The sequence below is a fragment of the Piliocolobus tephrosceles genome, chromosome 13, assembly GCF_002776525.5.
Source record: "Piliocolobus tephrosceles isolate RC106 chromosome 13, ASM277652v3, whole genome shotgun sequence".
Classification (NCBI taxonomy): Eukaryota; Metazoa; Chordata; class Mammalia; order Primates; family Cercopithecidae; genus Piliocolobus; species Piliocolobus tephrosceles.
Genome location: NC_045446.1, coordinates 61,096,672 through 61,107,397, shown reverse-complemented (window position 1 = coordinate 61,107,397; position 10,726 = coordinate 61,096,672). Strand labels below are relative to the sequence as shown.

The window sequence follows — 10,726 nt, the reverse complement described above, 5'->3', positions numbered from 1 at the left end:
GTAGGGGATCACGAGGTCAGGAGTTTGAGACCAACCTGGCCAACATGGCGAAACCACATCTCTGCTAAAAATAGAAAAATTAGCTGGGCGTGGTGGTGCACACCTGTAATCCCAGTTACTCGGGAGGCAGAGGCAGGAGAATTGCTTGAACCCGGGAGGTGGAAGTTGCAGTGAGCTGAGACTGTGCCATTGCACTCCAGCCTGGGTGACAAGAGTAAGACTCTGTCACAAAACAAAAACAAAACAAAACAAAAAAACTATATATTGGAATAATCATGTTCTTGGTCTCAGTTCTTAAGGCCACAGAACTTTGAGCTGGATGTTTGGTGTTGTAAAATGTGCCACATTTTATCCTTATTTGTAAAAATCGGAATGTTTGAAGTAGGGCAGGGTGAGTCAGACTGCCAAATTCCAGGTCATTGATTCTGGCAATAAGCTAGAGTAATTGTGGTAGGGTTCTTAGTGACTGTGGGTGATGCAAGTGGACCCTGAGGAAGTAATGCTTAGATATAGCATTCCACAGCATTTCTATGTCTAAACGAAGTAGCAGTCAGAATGAGCTTACCAAATAGATATGATAGAGGTGTAGAGAATTAGCCAGTGGGATTTGAAACCACAGAGGGCTAATACCTTGGAAAGTGTTGAACAGAAAATATGAAGGGACAGTGAGATCCATAGGAATTCTGGATAATGAGCAAGTTTCTTTAGTTGGTTTTATGCAGTATTTAAAAAACAGGAAAAGTGTCCTTAAGAAACTGTGCTACTATATGAAATACAAAGGATAAAATTTGTTTTAAATTTTATTTTTCCATATTTATGTATATAAATATAAAAAGAAACGATAAAAATCAAAACTGTACAATGGTTACCTCTGTGGAGAAGTCAGAAAGAGACTGGGTTTGGGGGAATATAGCAAGGAAGATTTTGGCCTTTTCTAAAATATATTTTATTAATGAGAACTTTTTTTGTATATTAATATTTCATTAAAAATCTTTTAAAGAGGTCTTTATGTTTTATGGAAAACAGAAGGAGGGAAAAGGTAAGATTGGAGACCTAGAGAACTCTAAGGAAACTATGATTTAGGTAAAGGATTTTGATGCCTAAACTGAGTCCAAAAGTGAAGATAAGATATTTTGGTGTTAAAATATAAGAAAACCTCCAGCATACAGCAAAAACAGTACTGAGAGGGAGTTTTATAGCATTCAATGCCTGCATCAAAAGAATAGAAAGATCACAAGTTAACCTAACATCATATATCAAGAAACTAGAAAAACAAGAACAAATGGAACCAAAGCTAGCAGGAGAAAATAAATTACGAAGATCTGAGCAGAACTAAACAGAACTGATACTAAAAGAACAATACAAAGAATCAACAAAATGAAAAGTTGGTTCTTTGAAAAAACAAACAAAAAAAAGTCATAGACAACTAGCTAGATTAACCAACAAAAGAAGAGAAGAAATTGATACCTTATAAATACAAAAGATCATCACAAACTACTATGAGCAACTCTACACTCACAAACTAGAAAACATAAAGGAAATGAATACGTTCCTGGAAATACAACCTCCAAAGATTGAACCAGAAAGAAACAGAAAACCTGAACAGACTAATATTGGTTAGTAATATTGACTCAGTAATAAAAATATCCCTAATAAGAAAAATACAGAACCAGATGGATTAATAGCCAAATTCTACCAGACATAGAAGGAAGAGTTGGTACCAATCCAACTAAAACTGTTCCAAAACATCAATGAGGGGGGAATTATCCCTAACTCATTTTATGCAGACTGTATCACCAATACCAAAGCCAGGCATGGACACACATGAAAATAAAACTACAGATAAATATCCCTGATGAATATAGATGCAAAAATTCTTAATAAAATACTAGCAAACTGAATCAAACAGCACATCAAAAAAAAAAAAAAAAAAAAAAAAAAAAAAAAAAAAACAAAAAATAACCCAACAATGAAGTGGGTTTTATTCCACAGATTCAAGGATGTCACAACATAGGCAAATCAATGAGTATGATTCACCACATAAGTGGATTTTTTTAAAAAAACTCATATGATCATGGCAATAGTTGCAGAATAAGCAATTAAAAAAATTCAGCATGAGTTCATGATAAAAACCCTCAAGAAACTAGGAATAGAAGGAAATATCTGAAAATGATAAAAGCCTCATATGACAAACTGGCAGCCAACATCATATTGAATGTGAAAAAGTTGAAAACATTTTCTCTAAGAACTGAAACAAGACAAGGATGCCTACTTTCACCACTTTTATTCAAAACGGTACTGGAAGTTCTAGTCAGAGCAATCAGGCAAGAGCAAAAAGGAAACGTATCAAAATTGGAAAAGAGGAAATCAAATTATCTCTATTTGCTGATGATATGATCGTATACCTAGAAAATTCTGAAGACTCCACCAAAAGACTCCTAGATTTGATAAATACATTCAGTAAAGTTTCAGGTTACAAAATCAACATACAAAAATCAGTAGCATTTCTAAATGACAATAGCTATCTAGCCTTGAACCAAATAAGAACTCAACTTCATTTATAATAGCTATAAAGAATACTTAGGAATTCATTTAATCAAGGAGGTGAAGGATCTCTACAAGGAAAACTAAAAAATGCTGAGAAAAAAATGTAGATGATACAAACAAATGGAAAAATATCCCATGATCATGGATCTGAAAGTTGGTATTGTTAAAATGACCATACTGCCAAAACAATCTGCAGATTCAATGTAATACCTAACAAATTACCAAAGTCATTTTTCCACGGAATTAAAAAAATATAAAATTCTTATAAAAAAGAAGCCTGAATAGCCAAAAGAATCCTAAGCAAAAAGAACAAAGCTGTAGGCATCACATTACTTGACTTGAAATTGCACTACAAGGCTATAGTAAGCAAAAGAGCACAGTAGTGGTATAAAAATAGACACATTGACCAATGAAACAGAATAGAGAACCCAGAAATAAAACCACATATCTATAGCTGGCTGATCTGTGACAGTGTTGACAAAAACATACACTGGGGAAAGGACAGAAACCCTATTAAATAAATGGTGCTGGGAAAATTGGATTGTCATATGCAGAATGAACCTGGACCCCCATCTCTCACCATATACAAAATTTAACTCAAGATGGAATGAAGACTCAAATGTAAGACCTGAAGTTTTAAAAATACTAGAGGAAAAGCTAGAAAAAACTTTTATAGACATTTGCCTTGGCAAGGAGTTCATGACTAAGACCTCAAAAGCAAATGCAACAGAAACAAAAATAGATAAAGTGGACTTAATTAAACTATGAAGCTTCTGCCCAGCAAAAGAAATTAATCAACAGAGTGAACAGATAACTTGCAGAAGGGGATAAAATATTTACCAGTTGTGCATCTAACAAATGACTAACATTTAGAATCTACAAGGAATTCAAACATCTCAACAACAACAAATAACAAATAACTATTAAAAAGTGGGCAAAGGACATTAACAGACAATTTTCTACAGAAGACATACAAATGGCCAACAAGCTTATGAAAATTGCTCAACACCACTAATCATCAGAGAAGTGCAGATTAAAACCACAATGAGATACCTATCAGAAGGGTTATTATTAAAATGTCAAAAAATAACAGATGTTTGTGAGGATGTGGAGAAAAGAGAACATTTACACACTGTTGGTGGGAATGTAATTACCAGTACTCCATGGAAAACTACATGGAGATTTCTCAAGGAACTAAAATTGGAACTACTATTTGAGATGCCAATTCCACTATTGAGTAGTTTGCCAAAGGAAAATAAATTATTATATATTTTTAAAACCTGTATTCGTGTGTTTATTACAGTACTCTTCACAATAGCAAAAATATGGAATCAATCTAAGTGTCCACTACTGGATGACTGGATAAAGAAAATGTGGTCAGCATATACCATGGAATCATACTCAATCCCAAGAATGAAGTGATGTCTTTTGCAGTAACATGGATGGAACTAGAGGACATTATCTTAAATGAAATAACTCAGAAACAGAAAGTAAAATACTGCATATTCTCACTTATAAGTAGGGGCTAAATAATATGCATATATGGCCATTTAGAGTGGAATAATAGACATTGATAACTGGGAAGGGTAGGAGGGTGGAAGTGGGATATGGGAGGAGAAATGATTTAATGGGTATAATGCACCCTATTCGGATGATGCCTATACTAAAAGCCCAGACTTCACCACTATGCAATATATCCATGTAACAAATCTCTGCCCCCTAAATCTATTTTTTTTTAAAGAATAGACAAGAAATACAGATTTATTGGATGTGGGGCCAAACGGGGACAACTTTCTGAGACCTAAAGTTCCAAAATAGCCAATCAACTATACAGTTTGGAAAGTTAGAACTATGATCAATTACTAGATAATATAGGCAGAAAAATTTTACTCAGTTGAAAGAGAAATTTCTTGTGTTACACATGTCAAATATTGAATCAAAGGAGTTATCACTGGAATTGTTTAGATAGATTATTTGATAGATTTTTATGTATAGTTCAATTCAACAGCTATCAATAAGTATCTACTATGTGAAAGGTATTCTGCTGAGTATTGCAAAGTCTTCAAATAAAATCAAGGCTTTTTATTTAGGAAATGTACAGTCTTGTGAAAGCTATAATAATATACACATAAGTGTGCACACATATAAAAGTAAAACTGATATGAGTAAAGCAATATGAAAGAAAATTATGAGGAGAGAATAAATATCACTGGAGCGATCATAAAATATTCAATGAGGAGGATATTTAAAGATGAGCCTTGAAACATAAGTAGAACTTCAAGATGAAGTGGGTGTTAAAGTTGAAATGGAGTCAACAGTAAAGCCCACCACGAAAAAACTGCATACATATGAAGAAGTCGTAAGCAGACTGGCATTTTTAGACTGCAGAGTATGGGAAAAGAGAAAAAAGTGAATGAAACTTTAAAGAAAAGTTAAGCCTGAATTGTGGAGGAAATTACCATAGACAGGATTTGCTGCTTCATTTAGTTGGTGCATGTGAAATAAAAATAAAATATATATATTTATTTGTTTCTTTTTAAAATGTTCTTAGGGCTGGATATTTGGAATCTTAATTCAAAGTGAATCATGTGATCATTGAGCAGAAACAGCATAGAAACATTAATTCAGTTAGTGATCTACTGGAACAAGGTAACTAAGATAGTGAGAATCTGAATTAGTATTTTGATGGTAGAAAAGAGATTGCTTAGCAATGATGATCACATTCTGGAGACATCTGAATTGGATGGCATTTAGTTTTACTCAACCCTAAAATTGCATGCATGGGTTTGTAACTCCAATTTGTGGTAAATTTTCTAGACTTTGAAATAAGTCTTTATAGGAGTAGTACATGTTAAATATGAATTCCCTTCGAACATACAAATCTGAGCACAGCTTTCTGAATCTGCTTTGTTTTCACACTGTAGATGATGAGATTCATCACAGGGAGGATGAGCAAGTACATGCTAGCAATGAGGGTGGGCACATAGGGTGGGGCATGTTTTCCAAATCTGTGAACAAAGGACAGGCTGATCAAAGGGATGTAGAATATACCAACAGCAGTGATATGAGAAATGCAGGTGCTGAAGGCCTTCTTCCTCTCCTCTGAGGATGCAATGCTGAGAACTGAGCGAATGATCAGCAGATAGGCGAGCAAGATAAAGATGGAGTTCACTCAGGCAGTAGAGATGATTGCAGTTAATCCTAATGCACTGTTGATCTTTGTGTCTGAACATGAGAGTTTCTTCACATTAGGGTGGAAACAGTAGGAGTGGCGGAGCATGTGGCTGCGGCAGAATGACAGTCACTTAAAAAGTAGGATTAGTGGTGTCGAAATGACAGTCTTCCTCGTAATGACTGCCAAACCAATCTGTGCAATTCTTGCATGAGTTAGAATGATGGCATATATTAAGGGGTTAGAAGTGGCCACAGAATGATCAAAGGCCATAGCCTGGAGCACTGAAGATTCCATGAAAGTGAAGAGGTGAATGAAGAACATCTGTGATAAACAAGTGTTAAAGCTAATCTACCGAGCATTGAGCCAGAATATTCCCAGCACTGTCACCAGTGTAGAGATGCATAAGCCAATGTCAGTGGTGGACAACATGGGGAAATAGTACGTGGGCGCTTGGAGGGTTGGCTCAGTGAAGATGACGAAAAGGATCAGGGTATTCCCAGAAAGGGTAGTTAAATAAAAGGATCAGGGTATTCCCAGAAAGGGCAGTTAAATAGAGGCAGCAGATGGGGAATGAAGATGCAGATATGGGCCCATTCAAGTCCAGGGACTGCCGTCAAGAGGAAAGTAGGGGAAGTGGAATTATGGAAGATTGGCATTACGGCCTTTTGGAGCAGAATTCTCTTGTAGGATCTTGACTTCCTAAATTTAGAATTTTTAAATTATTTTAGTTGAAGTTTAATATACATTCAGTAAAATGCATAAAGCTTTAGAATACAGCTCAAGGAAGTTTTACATCCACCTCTACCTGTGTAACAACGTCCAAGATCAACTTATTGAACATTATCTGCAACCCAGAAGGCCTCTTAATGCCACATCCTCATCAGTGTCCTCTCAAATAGTAACCATTATTCTGAATTTTATTACCATAATTATCTCTCCCTATACTTGATTTTTATATAAATGAATCATGTATTACATACTGTTTGTGTTTAGCTTCTTTCATTCACGATTTTGTCTGTGAGATTAATCTCTGAACTAAGATATTTAATTAATTTCAATTTAACTTCAATTTATTTAAATACATTTATTCGATGTTTACCACTTACTATCTTGTACTCTCATGATTTTGATTAAACTTTTCATCCTTCAGCTGGATTATGAGAATAAGGGGTATTTGGGGCTAATCCTTGTTTAGTGGAGTTGCTTGCTCATAATAGATATTTAGTATGCATTTGTCAGTTGATTTACCTTTATTTGCTCTTCCTGAAATATTCTATTTAACTGTGATTAGGTCTTGGTATAAAAAAATAATTGACTAATTGTGATTTGGAATTTTAGAATTATTAACTTAGATACCAAATTTCATTTACTCCATTTAGTAAGCAGGAAAACATCTCTTTTCAGTAACTACATTTACCTAAGAATTCACCCCAGGTAATGCCCATTCATCTTGCCTCATTATATATGCTTAATAGGAGAGAGATGTTTCAGTTCCTATGAACCTGAAGCTTGATATTCTTCTTAGTTTGTAACATTAAAATGCTGCCCTGTTTATGATTATAAAACCTGCTTCTGTTTTGATAAAAATCAGTGAGACAAATAATAAGCTTCTTTTGTAACATGTATGCCCTGGTCTTTAATCTGATCTTTGTTCTCTTATAGGATTACTCAGGTATATAGTATTGTGTTAATGATAAGACCATTTCCATACTTTGCTCTAATTATTTTACATAGACTATTTCATTTGAGTCTTATGACAAACCTAAAAGAGAGGTTTTTTCTGTTTTTCTTTTTTTTTTTTTTTTGACAGATGCATAAACAAGTTTGAAAGTTTGGATACATTGCCAAAGTTCATAAAAAGTGAAATATATGATATTGGAAATCCATCAGAGAAACAAAAAGATACTAGAGCCTGTGCTATTAACAACCTTACTACACTGTCTAATAATGATGATAATTATGATATAATCCTGCTTCAGTTAATATTTACTTCTTAATAAATAAAGAAAATGTGGGACAGATATCTGCATTTGAATATTTCTGATTATTTAAAATTTGTATTGTTCAGACTTAAAACAATTTTATTTCAGGATTCTCCATGTGTAATTAGATTACTGAAACTCATTTTTTGCAAATAGTAAATACTTAAGATAATATTGGATAGTATAAATCAAATTAATCCATTGTGGAAATGATGTATTTATTATAAAATCAAAGTATTACTCAAAATATACTTTTAAGTTTTTATGATTTCTACTAGTTTTACAAACCATTCAAGTTTATTCTCATTAAGTATGCCCATTTTTACACAAGTTTTATCATCTAGTTGACAAGTACTTAGAGTTGTAGATGAAAATTAGTTTGACTATTTCTCCAAGCACGTTGTCTATTTCTGTGTACTTTCAACTACATAGGCATTCTGTGGACAATGGATTTTATATATCCACTTTTCTACTTTAAAGCTTTTATCTTCTTCCCAGACTAATCTCCTGAATATTAGAGCCACATGTCTAACTAGTTGATTCTTTCACCTTAAATATCTCAAAGCAAGTTCAAACACAATATGATTGCATTTAAATTTATTCTTCTTCACAGAACCACAACTTGTATATCCTATTTCCCCCACTTTGATTAATAGCTCCATGGTAGCTCTGTAGCTCTGCAGATTTATAAATCTATGGTAGCTTCATATATGAAATTGCCTAATTCAGAAATCTGCGTATACTCTCACCTTTCATCGGTTGATCACCAATTTCTGTCTTTATTGGACTCTTTCTAGTTCACACACCACGTTGCTGTCAGTTTTTTCTGAGATGTAAAGTAGATGTGCATTTTAAAGTGACTTTAATCTGCACTATCTGAAAGAGTCTCTCCCAACTTTCTATTAAATTTTCATCACAAATGAAGAAAAAAAGACACAAACACAAGCAGCACTGATACTACAACTGATGGATATTCTAAATCCAGAAAATTTTGGAATGGTTAACTTCTCTGAACTGAGGAAAATGGAGATGGATGTGGACAGATGTGAAGTCAAAATATAGGCCCATATTTAATACACATCCATAGTCTATAGTAAGGAATGCAGACTTTGTACCAACATAAAAAGTTGGGAACCAGGCATTTATTTTTTTATAGGATGCTTAATGATAAAGTAACAAGGACTTTATTTTTGTATCAGATGTCTCATCTCAAGAAAAATAGCCAAAAGGGTGGCTATAAAGGGTAGCATTAGTAGAGATACATTGAATTTTGAAATTAGTATTAGCCCATGTACAGAAGAGAGTGAAATAAAACAGCACATTTTGGGAATTTAGTTTTATAATTTCCCCTATGATTTTAAGCCTGCAAAGAAATATACAGTGTTGGTTGAATGTTATCTGCAGGCTGCTAGAAATCAGGAATTATATCAGAAACTGCATTCCATATTATAATGCTTATTGGGACAGCAACCATGAGCAAGCCCCATACATAGATTTTAAGAAAAAAAATAAAAACTGAAGAGATCTTGTTTTGCACTAGAGAGTATATAAAGAAAAAAGAAATACTAGAATGAATCTTTAAAATATTTCATTATTAAAGGAACAACATCTGGAAAATCCAGAGCATGAGCATATATGAAGAAATGTAATTATGTCTGTAAACCATGTAGTGTATTGCCTATCACATCACAATGACTCAGTTATCAGTATCACAAAGGTAAAATCTTCTGCAGAATTAACAAGAAAACATCCTTAAGGTAATGTAGGTAATAGCATCATATAGCGTTATGGAAAAACAAAGAACACATCGGAAAAATGTCAAAATAATACAATACTAAAAAATAGAATTAAAGTACACATTGGACATAATCAAAAACAAAGTTGAGGGACAGTAATTAACTTAGTTCAATTTGGAGAATGCATTTGAAAAATTCTCTCATAATGCATAGAAAAAATACAGTGAAAATAAAATAATGAGAAAATTGAATTTGGGAATGGCACAAAATGAAAAGTCAATATACAAATAACTAGGGTTTCAGGTACAGTAAACAAAAATAAATAGAATAAAAATGACTGTTCCAAAGGAAAGACTACAGTGTATTGAGGATGAAAAAGCTCATTGCATTCCAGGTAAAATCAAGAAGATGAGAACACGCGTACAATATTTGACTTAAATAAGTTTTTTAAAAATTACAAGCTTTCAGGCAGACAATATGGATTTCCTATAAAGAAATGGAAATTAAGCCAGTTTTACAAAAATATTAAAATATTTAAAAAGACCTTTATACAACATGCTATTCTTGATGCAGAAATAATAAAATATGTTAAAACAGATGGAGATTGCACACTGTTGGAGCTTGGAGTTGGTGCCCTAACTAACTGATAAACTTGCAAGTGTAGGTAGTATGCTATGTGAGGGGCAAATTTTTCACTAACACGACAAAGGTCTTTGGCCTAGTGAGTAGAGTTTGACAATAATCCTTGCTGCAAGTATAATGTTAAAAAAAATTACAAAAAAACACACAACTAAGACACTGATGACTTCAAAGCTTTGCTGAGAGATATTTTAAAAGATGTAAATAAGTGGAGGGACATCACATGTAAATTAATTAGAAGACTCAATAGCATGGACATGGCCGTTTTCCCTTCGTGAATCTACAAATTTGATGTAATATCTTTTTTACTGTAAAAATTGACATTCTACAATTTATATGGAAATGCAAAAGACTTACACTTTTGAAACAGAAGAAACAACTTGGAGTACTTACACTACCAGCATTCAAAACTTAACATTAAACCAATGCAATTAAGACACAGCATGAGGACAGTCATACAGATTAAAAGGACAAGTTGGAGAGTCCAGATTTAAACACGTACATTATAGCCAATTGATTTGTAACAAAGGTGTCAAGACAATTAAATGAAAGGATAGACTTTTCAACAAATGGTGCTAGAACAATTAAATATCACTAGAAAAAAAAAAAAAACAAAAAAAAAAGAACTTGGATTCTTAGCAAGCACT

The 10,726-nt window shown here is 33.3% G+C and overlaps 1 non-coding gene and 1 pseudogene across 1 annotated transcript; one reads left to right on the top strand and one right to left on the bottom strand.

The window, feature by feature from the left end:
• Positions 1 to 5,398: 5,398 nt before the first annotated feature.
• LOC111540976 lies at positions 5,399 to 6,378 on the bottom strand (annotated as a pseudogene).
• A 3,665-nt stretch (positions 6,379 to 10,043) lies between these two features.
• On the top strand, positions 10,044 to 10,196 carry LOC111541001. Its single transcript, XR_002731134.1, has one exon. It is a non-coding gene; the product is annotated as a small nucleolar RNA SNORA62/SNORA6 family (small nucleolar RNA).
• The last annotated feature ends 530 nt before the right edge of the window (positions 10,197 to 10,726 follow it).